The sequence below is a fragment of the Haemaphysalis longicornis genome, unplaced genomic scaffold (genome assembly GCF_048455015.1).
Source record: "Haemaphysalis longicornis isolate Haplotype H1 unplaced genomic scaffold, Haemaphysalis longicornis Haplotype H1 scaffold_9, whole genome shotgun sequence".
NCBI lineage: Eukaryota > Metazoa > Arthropoda > Arachnida > Ixodida > Ixodidae > Haemaphysalis > Haemaphysalis longicornis.
In genome coordinates, this window is record NW_027526460.1 from 26,573,142 (window position 1) to 26,590,833 (window position 17,692).

Sequence of the window (17,692 nt, forward strand, 5' to 3'; positions counted from 1 at the left end):
AAACAGGCGCTAACGTTCACTAGTTTTTATTAGCTATTGAAAAACGAATAAAGACACTATGTCTGGGTTTACACAGTTCTCTTCAGAAGTTTCTCACCACCAGCAAACTGCGATGTTGTCGGTGCTGTTCGCCACACTATTTGCTTAGCTCGAAAGCGAAAGCGCGGCGCAAGTCCGAAGATGTCGTTTCGGCGGAGGCACAATCTTTGCTCAAGCGCTTTCCACGAGACCGCAAATATTGACGCAACTGCGCCTTGAAATTGTGACAATACAGTTGAGACTAGGGGGAGAGAAAGCACTATGCAGCGACGATTTTCTTACTGTTACAGCACGCGTGAAAACACTGGACCTATATTTTCCCATGCTGATCTGTTGTGCAAAAACAAATCGTTGGGCGCAATATGTTTTTCCTGTGGAAGATATGGTTGCTCGGAAGAAAGAATCAAAATCGCCAAAGCACCGCTTGAAAGCCGAGGTATGGCGTCTAATTTCGCTAAGAATGTTAGGAATAAAAGAAGCCCCTAATCTTTTGTAGCGTGAGGTACCCGGCCGAGGTTGAGCAGGTTCGTGTGGCTCCTGGAGAGCCGTGCTGCGCATGCGCGAGGAGCAGTGACGTCACACGGCGCACAGAATGTTGCTCGCTCCCCGGCATCCCTCACACAGCTCACGCGCCCAGCTTCTTCGCCTACCTCCGTTCCGCACGTGGCGGCCGGGTCCACTTGATAATCATGTGAGGGGTGGCCGGGTGTGGAACCGATGGCTCGTGCGTCGCAGCAACACCGGCGTGCGCCTGTGGGACCCGCTTAGCTCTGAGGCGATTGGTGACGCTGCGCCAGAGCCGCTTGATAAATATACAGGTGTCACATAATGCGTATACCGTGTGTGTCATTGAAGCGGCAGTAAGCATGATAACCAAACTAATCCGAGGCAACCATGAAAGCTAAGAATAACCAGCTGAACGTTATCTCACGCTACGTATATGCTGGCATAGCCGAGCTAAGCCAGTGCTATTTTTTTATCGTTATTTTTCGTGCACGCGGTGGTTTCTAGACATTTCATGTGCTCTTTTGGGGATATCACCCAAAATTCCCCTAGCACGTCGAGAACAAAACCAAAACGACTAGTTTTCTGGGAAATACTTCTCCAAGCAAGCTTCTTCCGACGCATATCACTATTATTGGTTTTTTCTAGAGCTGAGGTCAGTATCATGCATAATCATCCTGGGCCTATACACCACCCATCTTCATGCATATCACTATTATTGTTTTTTTCTAGAGCTGAGGTCAGTATTATGCATAATCATCCTGGGCCTATACACCACCCATCTTCATGCATTCGCTTCACTTGTGTTTTTACCGAGACAATTGAGTATATAATTGCACAACTGTCCTCATTAAATAACTTTGTCTGTGGCGCTCTTTGCCCTTTTTTGGCCTTGCGCAATTAAACACAAACCATCACCATCATCATTAGAGCTGAGGGCAAGAAAAATGAAGGCATTGCAGTGAAGACCAGACTGACGTCGGCGTAACCAGAAGGACCGAAATCCTAGTTTGATGGAATGGCTGTAAATCTAAAAGTCCTTGCACTAGCAGCTTTATTTTTGTATGCGTGATTATGCGTTTCAAAATTTACGAAAACAAGGAAAAAACATTTTTTTTTGCTGGAAAATAAAACTTCAATTACCTGATGACCTAATTAGATATCATGCCTGTAAATGGCTAATTACTTGCGGCACACGCTCAATTTTTCGTTTGTAGGCTCATTGCGTCGAACCGTTTGGAGATACGCACAGAAAAAAGTTTTTTTCTTCGAAATAAAAAATTCAGGCCTGAAAGGGCTAGGCTTTCGAAACAATACGGCTATTGCTGCACGCGCGCCATCATTTATAGGGAAAGAAGCATACGTTTGGCTATTTCGCAACCCATGTTCTTGCCGTAGTGGTACTGCACGTCAGCCATTATAGTACGTTACAAGCAGCAGCGGCCAATCTGCAAGGTGCACTGCAAAACACGCTGGTGTGATCTTTGCTATATCCATTAAGATTCAATTTCGTTGTCTTAGTTCACGAGCAAGGGAAGGCATGCCGAATATTAACACCTAAGCTGTTCAGCAAAAAGTTATTTTGCGTGCCCGAAGTTAAAAATACGAATAAAATGCCGAACACACGTGAACGCGTGCCTCGCGGTGACCACCCAGCGTCCCTGACCCACGTTTTTCAAACCAAGCCAAGTATAGCCACTTGAGTAGATTGGCCAATATTGTGGCGACCGCCCGGAGCGCGCGTGTGTGCGTGCCTCGCGGCAACTGCCCAGCGTCCCCGGCGCATGTTTGTCAAGCCAAGCATACCCACTTAGAGAGCCTGGCCAAGTTCGGCCAGAAAAAAAAACAAAAAAAAACTGCAGCGTTCGCCGTAATCGTGGCAACACTGGCTCGGTACGAGAAACACATGTCATAGCGTACGCTCCACCAAAGTGATGTCCAATGATCATCTCTTCCAAAAAAAGAATGAAGGAAGCCCACACTTAAAGCAAGAAAGATGGAGCAAAGGTCGTTGCGGCAGCGAAGAAGAATCAAATCGGCTGCAATCATTGGCTGAAACTGTCGTGATGGCTTCGTACAGCTTCACTACCTTCAAGTCTTTTGATTGTGTTGCAGGAACGATCCGAGTGTTTTTCCGTACCTCACAATTTTATTTTGCGCGTGTTCAGCGCCGGCTGTACTACACATAAAGCTGTGGCGATGCTTCCACTGCACCATAGGCAACTGCGCTTACCCGAACTTTTTTGGACGGGATGAACCATAACTTACTTAGCAAATGTACAAAAAACGGAGAGGTTCACAATGCCGGCCTGTCAGGCCGACCCGGGTGAGAGCCGACGCGCGCCGTACAAGCGTTCGTACTTGATAGAGTGGTGGTTAGAGTGCCGGAGATGTAGGCCCTGCGAAGGCAGCTTAGGCAAAAAAGCTAATCTAGTATCTAGGGTAAACATCCCCTCTGACACTTTCGCCTGTAAGGAACGTGTTTTTGTGGTTCCTATCCTTTTGCGGCCTTGTTAAAGAGTAAGCGCAGAAAGTGCACGCTGCTGTCTCTTGAAAGGATTTTGTTCCCCAGAGTACAATTTAGCAGTCTGTCAGGAGCGCTGGCCTAATAGCCTCGTCCTCATGAGCGAAAAAAACAGAACAAAACTGAGCCAAAAAGCGCCTCATGACATTTGTAATCACGTATGCATGCTGTCTCGATAACCTAGGGATAGGTATACGTTTATTTCACGCCACGATAAATGTTTAAAAATACTCAGCAGACGATGTTTTGCGGATTCTGCGAGATGTCGTAGCAGCGCTTGCTCTGGGTTGACTAGCACCCCTGCCTTCTCAGATAGTTCAGCAACCTTAGAAGAAGATTGGCAGTCAAGCACTGAATATGCCATTTTCACTGATACCAGGTTCATTAACGCGAAATAACATTTTGCATTCTGGCACTCGTCGTGCTGTCCACACGACACTTGCAAGTACGCTAATTATTATGGCCCTTCTTGGAAAACTCGTTGGCACTGGACTGACATAACACCACGTTCCTTAATATGAGAATGAAGGCTCGCAATTTCAACTCGCCCTTTCCAAATTTTAGTGTACCAACAGTTAGTACAAATTCACGGAGGGGACTTGTCTAGGCTACATGAGTGAATGATAAAATATATAATAAGCAATAGGGGCCGCTAGTAGGGCACGAGCCCGGAGGAGGAGATCCGCAGTCCGGGATCTCCTGTGTGTTAATTGCTTCCCACGCAGGCCCTGTTTACCACGTCAAGCTAGATGAAAACCCAAAAAAAAAAAAAAACTTTGCTGGCACGATAAAAAGGCTAAACATTTGTCTCTGCGTGCTGAACGGACTCACCCGTATCGCGTGATCTTCATGGGACAAATACTTAAGAGATTTCCGATACCTTCAAAAATCGAACAAAAAATGCACTGACAGTTCCTATGCTTCCAAATGTGAAATTTGTGCTAAATGCGAACTGCAGTCTTCTCGGTCCCGGTGCATAGCTGCTGCGCCTCAGGAAGTGATCGCGTGATCAGCGAACGCACGGCGGTGCGCACTACTCTGCCGTTATCTCGCAGCGCTTCGCCTCCGCCGAGCTTGTTTCAAATCGTGTTTGAACCCTCCACGCAAATGTCACGTGGTCCGGATGAGCCACGAATAGAGGGGGAGTGCTGGTGAAAGTGTGAGGTGAAGAGGCCCTCCTAGGCGGTCACGCATGGCGAAAGTGTGAGGGGGAGGCAGTGAGACATACTGAGTCATGGCTACGCGCTGGGAGATGACGACATCGCAGCGCTTGCCGCCCCCCCCCCCCTTCACACTTTCGCCAGCCGATGCTCCGTTTTCTTTCTGCGTGCGGTGTCTCATTCGCTCGCTCGGTTACACGGATATTGTCTTTGCCGCCTTCGCCGCCGCCGCCGCCGTCAAACCCCTGTACCAGGCTTCAAAGTGCTGTGTACCAAAATCAGGTTAATATGATGAGTGAAATATGATCAGTGAACAGAAATTTTAATCAAATTACCTCTTTTTTATCTCAACAACGAGCATAGAATATTCCAACAAAAGTAGCCCATCTATCTAGATGAATGCATTCCCACCAAACGAACTAATTGCCAGTTTCATCAAGCGGTGAGTCCGGTAAATAATCAATTTATTGTCAAAGAAAAGGAAAGTCCACGAGCAGGCGTAAATTGTCACACCTAGGGGTGCAATAAATAAATTACAAAACAATTTAAATATATATCGATAAACCTTAGCTTAACGGTAAAGCGCCAACAAACTAAAACATGCTCTCCCTCCCTCTCCCTTTCTCTCGCCTCTCTCTCTCTCTCTAAAGTGACATTCCGGTCCAAATTCAAAGCGTAATTTTTTTAGTAAACGATAGTTTGTTTTCCCCGCTATTGCTCGCTCTGAACACAGCCATTCTCAAGGATGTACTCTTTTACACAACAACAGCAGCGTCTAGGTTGCGGTCAAGAACGTTTTTTACAGCCATTCAACAAATGATAAAATGTTATTCCTACTCTTATTTGGTTCTTCCTTGTTTCTACCAGCCTTGGTTCCATGATGCTCCTCTTTCGCTCGTTCTTCCATTATTTCTCTATTTCCTCCCTTCTTTATTTCCTTCCTTCTTTATTCTTCATTCCTTTTTTCTTTCTTCTTTCCATTATTTCTTTTTCCTCTTTCTTTCTTCCCTCCCTTAGTTTTCTTTCTTTCTTTTCTTTCTTTTATTCTTTGTTTCTTTGGTTCGTTCATTTGTTCCTTCGTCCGTCCGTCCGTCCGTGCATCAGTTCGTCCGTTCGTTCGTTCGTTCGTTCGTTCATTCGTACTTCCTTCCTTCCTTCCTTCCTTCCTTCCTTCCTTCCTTCCTTCATTCCTTCCTTCGTTTCTGACTTTAGTTTGTTCTTTCCTGCTCTCTGGGTTCCCCTCCACCCACCTCCCCCCCCCCCCCCCACACATACACCTATAACAGCCTGCCGTCAATCCCGTCTCGCGCGGTATACGCCGTGCCAGACAGAGTATGCCCAACGTCCGAATCGGGTTATCGATCTACGATGCCTAACTAACGGTGAAGGCAAGGCGATGGCCAGAACTCAGCCTTCACGCCCGTAGCCGGCGTGGGCTCGTGGATAGGTCGGTTTGTTCGTCGACGGGTGCACGTAGCGGCGTCGCTCTATTTCGCCTGTCTCCACAGGACGCAGCTCCTTTCGCAGCATTTGCTTCCATAGCTCTTACATTCCGGAATGTGCCATTTCAAGTTTTGATGCGCAGTGCTGCCTGCTTGAGGAAGACGCGACGTTCCGCGCGCCAGCCATTTCGGGCTCCACCACTCGTGTAATGCGCGGAATGCCAAAAAGGTACGGCACGGTTCTGTCCAGGCAACGTTTCGCAACAGTATCAACAAATGGATGTGAGAAGCAATATTCGAAACCAGCACAGACTCGCTATAGAATCAACATTCATGCAGGAAGCTTCTTGACAGTCTTGAGTTTTTTTCTTTTTTTTTACGGTCTTTGAATTACGATCGTGGCTGCGGTGTAAGCGGGACATGGGAATAGAGTCACCCCGTCGATCACGCTAAATATACATTCGTACAAACGACCAATGAACTCATACTTCCAGTGAACTTCAACACTGTACGAAGAAGGAAAAAACGAAACACGCTAGACTTCAAGTTTCTTTTTGCAAAGAGGCTTTTTGTGAATTACAGGGAGGGCGACAAGTGCGTCAGTCCACAGCCCACCATGTTTGGCACTTTCAGACAAAAAAATCTACTCTTTGGTGAGAGAAGGGTGTCTCTTGGCCATGCGTAATCGGTGACTGGTGTGCACACGTGTCGGTAAATTACATGCCCTGTAATGTGACCAGTCGTTGTTTGTGCTTTAAAGTAAGTAGTGTAAGAGCGAGTGCAAATATTGCGGCGTTTGATTTTTCACGGACCAATGTGTTTGTTTTTCTGGAATCATGTACAAATATGCGTGTTTTCTTGTTCCCTTCTGGCATAAACCAACTTGAAGTCTAGGGTGTGTTTCGTCTTTTTCTTTTTCATCCAGTGTTAATGTTCACTAGAAGGGTGAGTTCATTAATCAGTAACCAACTCTCCCAACTCTCCGCTTTAATCGTACAAATCACATGGGTAACCTTGTGGGCGGAGTAAATTCGCAATAAAATGCAATGATCTAAAACGTGATCACTCATTCACACTGTAAAGGTGGTGGAAAGCGAAGAGCTAAAGGACACCCACAACAATTACCATGCGACGTCATTTGAATACATGCACGTGGCTTTACAAAGAGATAAACCAGAGACAAGTGGCCTGCACTTAACCACACGCTTTATTACTTAAAAGAGATAGTCTTTGCTAAGGGGAAATCAACGCATGATTCATGAAAGGTTGTTGGTTAAGTAAAATGGGTAAAGCACATGAGTGGTGGTGGTGGTGGTGGTGAACGTTTATTGGAGCAACAGGGGAAGGGGAAGGGGTGTGGGAGGCCTCTTTAGTCCAGAAGGCCTCGTTACCGCGCTGGCTGGAGAGCACGGGAGACCAGGGCCTGCTGGCGGGCTGGGTCCGGGCTGGTCAGCTCAGTCTCCCACTGCTCCAGGGAGGGTGAGGGGAGGGGGTTAGGTGAGTATGGGCAGGATAATACTAGATGGTAAGTGGTGAGAGGGGTATGGCAGTGCTGGCAGTGGGAAGGGTAGATAGTGGGGGCGATATGGTGTAGGATGGCGTGATTGAAGAATGTGCCAGTTTGTAGTCGGCGGTATGTGTAACATTCGTAGTTGGTGAGCGTGTGATGAGGAGGAGGGTATGTTCTTCGTGTGTGGGTATAGTGAGATAGAAGGGCATTGGAAGTGGTGTCGAGGGGTGTGAGTAAGTCAGGTGGGGGTAACTGAGGTGTCCGGCTCGCCGGCTCCTTGGATGGGAATGCCCGGGAATGAAGCGCTCGGGCGGCAGCATGCGCTGCTTCGTTCCCTGGGAGTCCAGCGTGACCAGGTGCCCAAATGAGTGTGATGGTAAGATCTTCGGGCAACCGTTGTAGGAGAGGGATGGCCTGGGGTGGGGCAAGGCCTGCTTGGTAGAGGCGGCAGGCCTGCTGGGAGTCGGAGATGATTGTTAGGGAGTGAAGGCCTGAGTGGGTTGTTGCGGCGTGGGCGATTGCTAGGGCTTCGGCAGTGTCGACCTTGCATGAGCAGTATCTGCCCTGTGGAGTTGAGAGCGACAAGGGTGGTGCGGGTTGATGTTAGGTCATGGGCGACGTCTGTGTAACGAACCTGAGGGTCGGCTTCATATTTCCTATTGATGTAACGGACTCGTGCCTCCCGCCGGCCTCGGTTGTAGGTGGGGTGCATATGCTGTGGTATGGGAGTCACGCGCAGTCTTGTCCTGATGGTGGGCGGGAGGCGTTGGGGCTGCTCCGCATGATTCGGTGATGGCCAACCCAGCGCTTGGAGCACTGCCCGGCCTGCTCGGGTGAGCGCTAGCCTTCGCAGTTGAGAGGCGCGTTGTGCCTCAATATGCTTAGAAAGGGTGTTATGTAGTCCCAGCTTAGGAATTTATCATTTGATGTATAGGTGGGCAGGCTGAGTGCCACCTTGTAGGCCTTGTGAATTAAGGCATCAAGCTTGGTGGTTTCGTGCTGCTGAAGGTTAAGGTATGGCGTGGCGTATGTCATTCTGCTCAGTAGTAGAGCTTGCACTAATCGGCATGTGTCCGGTTCCGTGAGGCCGTGATTTTTACTGCGTATCCTGCGTATAAGGTGAGTCAGCTGTGTGATGGATGCCTGCAGTTGCGGGGGGAGTGCTGCTCCGGTGCCGTCATGATGAAAGGGCACTCCAAGGATCCGGAGAGTAGGCACTGTGGGTATTGGTTGGCCTAATATAGTTACTTGAGAGTCGGGGATGGGTGGGGGAGCGAGTCCTCTGGACCGTGCCCTGAGGATGAGGAGGGCGGATTTGGCTGGTTCACAAGTGAGGCCTCTCGGACGAAGGTAGGAGATGGTTTCGTCCACGGCTTGTTGGAGAGCGTCCTGTTGTTCTCCGCTGGAGCCAGAGGTGGTCCAGAGGGTGAGATCATCCGCATATAATGCGTGTCGGAGGTTGGGTATCTTCGCTAGTTTGACCCGCCGCGGTGGCTCAGTGGCTAAGGCGTTGCGCTGCTGAGCACGAGGTCGCGGGTTCGATTCCCGGCCGCGGCGGCCGCTTTTCTGATGGAGGCGAAAAGCAAAAACGCCCGTGTGTACGAGATTTCGGCGCACGTTAAAGATCCCCAGGTGGTCAAAATTAACCCGGAGCCCTCCACTACGGCGCGCCTCATCGCCTGCGTTGCGTCGGCGCGTTAAACCCTACAATCAATCAATCTTCGCTAGTTTGTCCGGTAGTTGTAATAGAGCGATATTATAGAGCAAGGGGGAGACTACCGACCCAAGGCGTCCCCTTGGGGGGCGTGTTGAGAGTTGGTGAGGTGAGTGAACCGAGCTTGATGGTTGCCGTGCGTTCGCTGAGAAATGCCTTGACATAGTTATAGGTTCGGGGGCCACAGTTGGTGCTGTTGAGGTTATCCAAAATTGCTTGGTGTGTAACATTGTCAAAAGCTCCTTTTACATCAAGGGCTAAGATGGCCCGCGGCGTTGTACGGCTCAGCTGGTCGAGCACCTGTTCCTTGAGTTGTAGAAGGACATCTTGCGTGGACAGCTTTTGTCGAAATCCAAACATGGTAAGGGGATAGAGGTCGTGTTCTTCGAGGTGGTTAGTAAGTCGTTGGTGAACCAGGTGTTCAGGCAACTTTCCGATGCATGAGGTCAACGCGATAGGACGGAGTGATGTTGTCGAAATGGGTTTGTGCGGTTTGGGAATAAGTGTTATCTCCGAATGTCGCCATTGCTCTGGTAGAGTTCCTGTTTCCCAGTGATGGCTAAAGAGTTGTAGCAGCGATTCTAAGTCTGCAGTACCCAGGTTGCGGAGGATGCGGTTTGTGATGCGATCCTTGCCTGGTGCAGTATTGCGTTTGAGGTTGGAGTGGAAACTCTTTTTTATAGAACTAAAGGAAGCTCAAACCCGGTGTCAGACGATCTCACTTCTCCGTCTCTGCCACCGATCTCCGTATCTGTCGCTGCCTACAAAGGCGACGAGATCAGCGGCAGAGACGGAGGAGAAGTGTGATGCCATTCCTCGGTGTGAGCTTCCTTTAATTTTTACGAACGCCTAGCGCATGCGCAAATAGCGCACACAGCGGTGCGAGAGGTGGCGTGACGCTATCACGTGGCATTGTCCGTGAATGCGGGGGTAATCCCGAAGATGTGCTCGTGGAGTGCACCGTCTGTCTCTCCCGTTTCTGCGTGGGCTCGAAGCTCAACCCGTAAGAAAACAGGCTCTCTTCCCGTTTCTCTATTCGATCTTCGTTCGATTCCTGGCGATGCCAGTAACTTATTTTAATTATTGGCGGGAGTTTTCTGTTGACACCCACTGTCGCGACAGACCCCTTTTGGGGTAAAGGTAAAAAGCTCCTCTGTAAAAGTAATAACGTTTACTTTTGAGTTTCCCCATCTGCTGGAAGCCACATGAGATATCGCAGCCAATGGAAGTTTCTGTTTTTTTCCCGTTGACGCAAGTTTCCTTTCTTGTTTCGTTCCCTGAATGGCTTCCCATGCTTTCGTTTAAAAACCGTCGTCTACACAGCCTAGCTTTCATACAAAGCTTGCCGCCGGTAAGAAAGCAAAGGGTAAAAAGCAAGGGTCTTGCGGGATGGCAGCAAGTCCTGCGTGCCAAGCACACCGTTGACGTCGAGCAGAGCGAGCCGCGTCACGTCGCCCTCGTTCGAGTAAACGACGCGACGACTAAGGGGATAAAGACACGGGCTTTATCCGCGTGACAGCGTCGGCGATAAACAAGATTTTCTTTCATCCGAGCAGATAAATTGGCCATCCCGGCGGAATTAGCCCCACCGCCGTTCTGTCCACCGGAAATTGTCGCTCTATGTCCCCGTCTACTCCCTTGAAGACTCCCCCAACTTCCCTACTTTCACGTCTTCGCCTTCAGTATTTCGACCTGCGGTTTTTCTTCCTCTTTCCTCGTTTCACACCTCTTTCTTGTAATGTGTGGTCAGGCGTGACCTGGTGTTCTTCATTGACAGCGGCGCAATTAAACTGGGCAGGTCTTGTTAAGACGTGCTTCATGTACATTTCTCATTTCTCATTTTTAAAATTCGAAAATGGCAGTGACTTGCTGAAAATACTGAGAAAGCATTCTGCCAAATAAAAGCATCACCTAAACTTGCGAGTATAAGTTAAGTGTACGGAGTTTCCCGTAGTAGGTATACTGTACATGCATACAAATCGCCTATGAGACTTGTTCTCTTCGATCGTTCTGGGAACTTGTAAGGCTTTGCAAGACATTATGCCAAAACTATGTGACGCCAGTAGTCATTTAGAGGTGCCTCTATGTTTTTGGGAAGCGCAATAAGTGCACCATATGTCGCAGAAAAAGGAAAGCCCTCTCTGTTTTTCCGGGTGCTCGGCGCTTATTCCTGATAGCGGCAGGCAATCATACCGGCGCCATTCATCACGGAAAGAGCGAACATGTCAGGTTCTACTCGAATCATAGAAGCGGAAACAAGGATCCCAGTGATAGCTCGGATGTCTTGGATTTTCTGAAAAGGCATGGGTGAAGTAAGTGAGCGTGAACGCATAACGCGATCCCCCCCCCCCCCCCCCCCCCCCCCCCCTTCCTGCGTTTCTGGAGTCTCCGTCCGTGCACGCACTATTTCATGCTGACGTGGCTGCCCAATTCTGTCGCGTTTCAAAGTAGATACCACACAGAATACGAGATCATGCTTTGAAGATTTGAGGAGACCCTTATTAAATGTTCAACAACGCTTAATTATTAAGACACCACTGACCATGCTAGGTCGTGCGCTCTTCCCCGCTGCAACACAGTATTTTATTTTCGCTCGTGCTTATCAGGTATTGTTTCTTGAATAACTTAGGGCCCGAAATGCAGGAATGCAAGCTTCGATGAAGCGCTTCCGGTGTTCATTTGTTTTTGTTCTATTACAATTAAGCTCAGCGTGTGAGGCACTTCCCGTTATGCCGGTGATGGAAAAATAAAAGGAAACAAGGTTCATTCATTATTTAGAAGCGTTTAGTTCTTGTTTCTGTTTTGCGTTTGTGATGCTAGTAGGCTTATCAGGAATATTTGGCACTCGTCCATATTTTGTGAGCTTGATTAGTCCTGGAAAGATGCCGCCTGTGACAAAACATTATCGTTCATGTGTGCGCCAAATGCACTGGAGTTTTTCGCAAATCGATACACATTTACTTAACACTCGGCCCATACAAAATAGCTCACTTGTAAATGCTAACGAGCTTTGCCTTCAACGTAATGCCGTCGTGATTGTATTTAAACGTTGATCACTTGTAAAGAAGACGTGCAGGTCGCGTTGAATCGATCCGCTTGCTTCGTTAGACATGTACTTCCTGAAGAAAAAAAAGGGATAAATTGTTATCTGTCCATGGTGCAATTCACAATATCACGTAGGGATCAATTTTTTTCCCATAAGCGTGAGACGTATTAGATTGTTTTCTTTCACTCCTCGATGTTTGGTAGCTATGCGAGAGATGAATCGTGTAGTCTGGTAAACACCTTTTCCTAGGGCACGGAGAGTATCTAAATTATGGCCGTTTGCCTGTATACGGAGACCTAGAATCTTGATGCAGTCAACTATTGGGATGGGTTGGCCGTTAGAGGTAGTGATTTGGATGAGGGGGAAAAGGTGAAGGGGTTGTTCTCCTGGTCTTTTAGATCTGTATAGAAGAAGCTCTGATTTTGTTGGGGAGCAGGACAGACCACGAGAGGCAGCATACGCTTCAGCGATATCAGTTGCCGTTTGGAGGGTATCTTGGATGTGATCATCAGATCTTCTAGTAACCCACAACGCGATGTCGTCGGCGTATATGCTGTGGTATAGGTCAGGGATGGTGTCGAGGAGCGGGGGTAGACCTCGTGGGGCCATATTAAAAAGAAAGGGGGGAAGACCCCATCCTTGGGGGGTACATTTGCTACCCCCCAAGGGAAGGGGGAAGAGGGTAAGAGGAGAAGGGGGATGTAGTCAATTGTCCAAGGGTGAGTGTGGCTGTTCGACCCGTGAGGAACTTACAAATGTAGTTGTATGCTCGCGCACCGACTCCAGCCGCGACTACTCCGTCCAGGATTGCCGAGTGGCTAACGGAGTCGAACGCTCGCGTTAAATCGAGGCCCAAGATCGCCTTGGTGTTATGTGTGAAACTGAATCGAGCATCTACTATGTGGTGTTTTAGTTGTAGCATGACGTCCTGACTAGAGAGCTGGAGTCGGAACCCCAGCATGGAGTGAGGGAGCAGGAGGTGCTTTTCGACGTGACTGTTGAGCCGGGGGAGAACGACGCGCTCTAAGAGCTTGCCTAGGCACGATGTTAATGATATAGGTCGGAGGTGACCGACGTGTGGCTGCTTCTCCGGTTTGGGAATAAGAACGGTTTTGGCTGTCTTCCATTGAGGTGGGAGTTCCCCCTTCTCCCAAAATTCATTGAGAAGTGTAGCCAGGTCGGCGATGGTAGGGTCGTCGAGGTTTCGAAGTAGCTTGTTAGTTATTTTGTCGGGGCCCGGAGACGATTGGTTTCAAGGTGTTGGATGGCGGCGCGCACTTCCGCCTCCGTTATGGGTGCGTCCAGCTCTGGGTTGGTATCCCCACAGTAACTTGAATGAGTTAGGGTGGGGCAAGCAGGAGCGTATTTATTCTGAATATAATCGAGGAGTTCGGTGTCAGTACCAGTGAATTGATGTATGATGTGGGATACGAGTTGGCGTTGTGTGGTGCGTGTGGAAGAGGGGTCAATCAGGTGTTTGAGAATGTTCCATGTCTGCGAAAGATTGGTTTCACTAGCCCAGGTGGCCGAAGACGCCGCAGAGATCTACATGAATCCTGCCGTCGCCGGAAGCACTCTGAAGTCGACCTGAAAACGGTCCCACCCGTGGCAGCAATGAAGTTTAATCTGATCTGATCTGATCATGAGCTTTATTGGCGGGGCCCCTTCCTTAGTGCAGTTCCCATGGCAACGAGGATAGCCTGCACCCGGCATTTCGACAGCGACGGGAAGGGTGTTATTACGGGGATGAAAGAAAAAGCACGCATGCGGAAGTAATTGCGCCCACACAAATAACCGTACACGTTGGAAAAGGGTGCTTACAGTAGCATGTGCTTACAGTAGCATCACACACCACGATCAGAATAACATCACTTCCGATGGCTCCTCGTAACACGTCATGGGGCAAGTCTTGTTCTTACTGCGTGTAAGAAGTACACTGATGAGTTGCCACTTGAACGTAAGCGGCGCCCATGACAGAGCGCGCAAAAAGAACAAACAACACCATGATTGCACGAATAAGTCAAGCGAGAGGACGCCTCAAGAAACATGCCATCCAGAATGGCTGCACCGGGAAGGGGTAGCGCTACGTCGTAGTGACTGATGTTGCAGCAGTACTGTAGCGATGTCGTAACATCCTCATCGCATTATACGACCAGAGCTGTTTGTGGCATTATTGGTTTGCACTGGCGTGTACCTTTAATAAAAATAACAATCAATTCCATGAGCGCCGGAAACTCACTAACGCAATGCTTAATGACCACACCTCCAGGCCCACTCCAAATTTATTGTTACATAAAAAGAAAGGATAAAAAAGACGTTTTTATTATTGCGGGCTCAAGCCCTTGGTTTCTATTGAAGGGCGTAGCCTGTGGTTTTTGTTCACGTTTTTCTTTTTCCCACTCCTCACACCTCACGCGAGTCAACTAAAAGAGAAAGGAGGCACGTCGAGTGGCAGAAACGACAGCGTTATATTCTTTAGCCCACTCAGCGAGAGTCCCCCTCGGTGGACGACTATACGAGTTGGGGGCATTAGCTAGATTGCTCGGGAACTTAATCGCAACGCAAACCGCTTTGGGACACCAGAGCTCGAAACTGAGCACTGTGCTCGACGATGGTGTCGCCGGTGGGAGCGAGGCGCAAAGAGGTTGCCTTTCGTTTCCTGTCACGGCGAGGGCTTCCTAGTTCGCAGTCACTGTGCGGCAGCTCTGGAGGCTACATCATGTGCAGCAATTTTGCCTCAAGGACAAATGCCAGCACTCCAACGATTTTCCCACGTTTTTGACCTCAGTGACCACCTTGAACCTTTCACACTTCGTCAGAAAGTACACGAACGCAGTATAAACAAGCTCCTTCTAACTGGGTTCTCAGGTATGCAGGAAAAAAGTACGCGGAATGCCGACATCTCAAGCCCAAATATAATGGTCGTACGCCCTCACATTACCCGTCCAGGGCGTACGTAGATGGTTTGTAACACACGTTTGTATATGTAAATTATCGCTAAACGTTTAAAGTGCCTAAACAGTTAAAGTGCCTGCAGGCGATGGTCCTCAATAGGAAATAAAAAAAGCCGCGAAAAAATGAATACTAGTGTCATCACAATGCTGCCAAGCGAAGCACAGGGCTTCGATCGATCGGGCAGTACTCCAAGGCTGCCTCGAAATCGACCAATTTGTGCGGTTTTCGCAACAAATACCGCTGGGAGTAGAATTGCGATGTCTTTTCGACTCAACGGGGAACCGTTAATATATTTAATATTTTCTTTCGTAATACCACGAACGACCTCGGAAAGAAAAGTGCGCCTTAAGGGAAAAAAGTATTCAGCACCGAAATAATAAGAACACAAACACAAAGAGAGAGAGAGAGACAACCTTTAATAGAAAAGGATGACCACTGGTCACAATGTGGAAAGGAATGGGGAGGGAGGGTAAGAGAAAATAAACAAATAAATGCTGGTCGTTCTCAGTAGACTCAATAACTGGGCCAGTTCTTGTAACCTGCAATTCATGGGCCAGTTCATGGTGATCGAAATAGGGTTTGCGCACATACACCGGTTCGTTCGGGGGAGGACCCGCTCAAACAACCCGTGCCAGACCGCTTTTAATTGAATAAACCGCTATTTCATATAATAGTTGTGCATCAGTTTGTTGTGGATCGGGATGGGGTTGGGGAGATTTAAATGTACGGTGCGTGGCGAAAGCTGGGCACCACCAAACTAGGTGTGTGAGGTCTGACGGAGTGGTGGTACGGCAGTAAGGACATAGAGGGAGCAGGTGAGGGGTATACCACTTGCGAAGTGTTTCAGCTGTGTACGCTGAATTTGCAATATATTTGATAATAAAAATTTCGCCTGAGCGGGGAATAGGAGGTAGGCGGCTGAGGTAGCCAGCTGGAGTTAGGGCTTTTAGACGGGGATATGAATCGTGCTTGCTGCGAAAGCATAGTCGATAAACGAAAACTTCTTTTACACAAACACACTGAAGAATAACAGGACTTGGCACCGGGGTTGGTAATGTACAGAGCCGACGTGTGGAGGCCTGAGTCATTTTCCTTTACGTTGTGCCTTGTGTTTGCTTCTCCTATAACTCATAATGCGAACTTTGTGTAATTTGAGGGGGTCGTAAAATATTTAAAGTATACTTGTTTTACACACGTCGGAGAAATCACACAATATGGGCTTGCGATGTCTCTTAATTGCTCTTGTTTATATCTATCATAGTTCACATTTCGTTAGAATTTTCTGCCAGATGTAATCCTCTAGACATACGATTAACGTCAGGTAAACTTTAGCGATAGATCATTGCTTGGTTGCCCTACAAGAATATCCCCCCGCACGGGGTTGGTGCCCCGGCCATCTAGCACCAAACCTCCTAGTTTCAATAGAAAGTTCATTTTTGCTATATTTATGCTGGACCGCCAGCCGAGCTCAGGGCGGGTGCCCTAACATCTGCACCAGCTTGACAAATAAAGATTTATACATCATCATCATCATCATCACGCGCTGAAGTCATCTGATGAGTACGATGCCGAAGCGATCGAGGGGGCTCACCGTGAACGCGGAAGGGGGTGAGATTACGGAGGGAAGCTGCACCTCAGTATAGTCCCAAGAAATATAATAACGAGGAAGTTTACTAGGACTGGGAGGCGGAGCAATGGTTAGCAAGCAGCCCTGAATTGCTTTCTGCATACTTCTAGATGTTGAATAGAAACCGTCTAATACACGCAAACAGGTGCTTATAAGTTGGTTCCTTGTTAGAATACATTCAAAGCGATGCTTATTTTTTTTTTCACGTTCTTTTGTTAGGGCGTTGTTGTCAGCCCGAAAGCGCAACTGTTTTGCGCCGGCCATTAAAATGCAAACGAAGCTCCACATCGGTTACCGCGGTTACACAGTGCTGTACTTGGGTATATTTTACTTCTTCGAAGTATGCGATCGTCGTCGCGCAGAGGCTGGGGGCTTTCCGGAGGATTTCGAGCCTTATCACGCTTTTTTAACTTCCTACAGTAGCAAAATCTTCCTGCACGATGAACGGCTTCCTTCCTACTTGATGTCAGTGCTGTGCATCAGTGCTCTCTGTTTTGTTTTTTAGCCATCACATGTGCGATGTAACATAGCAGACGTCTTCCGTCTTTGACAATTCCTCTCAGGCAATGCAGCTTGAAGAAACGAAGGTGCGGTTTTGTGTTAGTCCCTTCGTAAGACATTGAACGGTGATAGCAACCTCTGTGCGCTATTCGTGCGAAAACAAAAGAAAACAAAAAAGCAGCGAAATGTTTTCGGTACTAATGAAAAACAAACATGATACGAGGGACCGAAAAGAGCTGAAGCAACGGGAGCACATAAAAAAAAAAAACGTTGCTATAGTTACGTTGTCGGTACAGAGAATAAGATTGCAGGCTGTCAGATTTTTAGCCTGCAAGAAAAAAAGCAAAAATAAGAATACGGTCCCGCTCTAATGGCTAGATAGGAGGGAAATGGCCGGGCACAAGCAGGAAGCCGGAGAAACACATTGAGGCTGCCTCGAGAAGAACGCAGCCGACGGTGGCTGTGCTTCTGACAAATCCAGTAGACAAACTGGAGTAAAAGCAATACGACACAAAACCCTTAAACACAACCAACCACGAAATACGGAGACAGCGGCGTTGCGTTAAGAACAAAAACGACACCCCTTGGAAAAGCATTATCTCGTTACGCGCCTTCAAGCACTCGGAGAATACTTGGTAAGCAGGAACAACTACGCGGTCTTATTTGCCCT

General features: G+C 48.3%; 1 protein-coding gene across 1 annotated transcript in view; it reads right to left on the reverse strand.

The window, feature by feature from the left end:
• The window catches only part of LOC144153118 (uncharacterized), a 140,547-nt gene that overhangs the window by 60,197 nt on the left and 62,658 nt on the right, over positions 1 to 17,692 (reverse strand). The window lies entirely within an intron of this gene.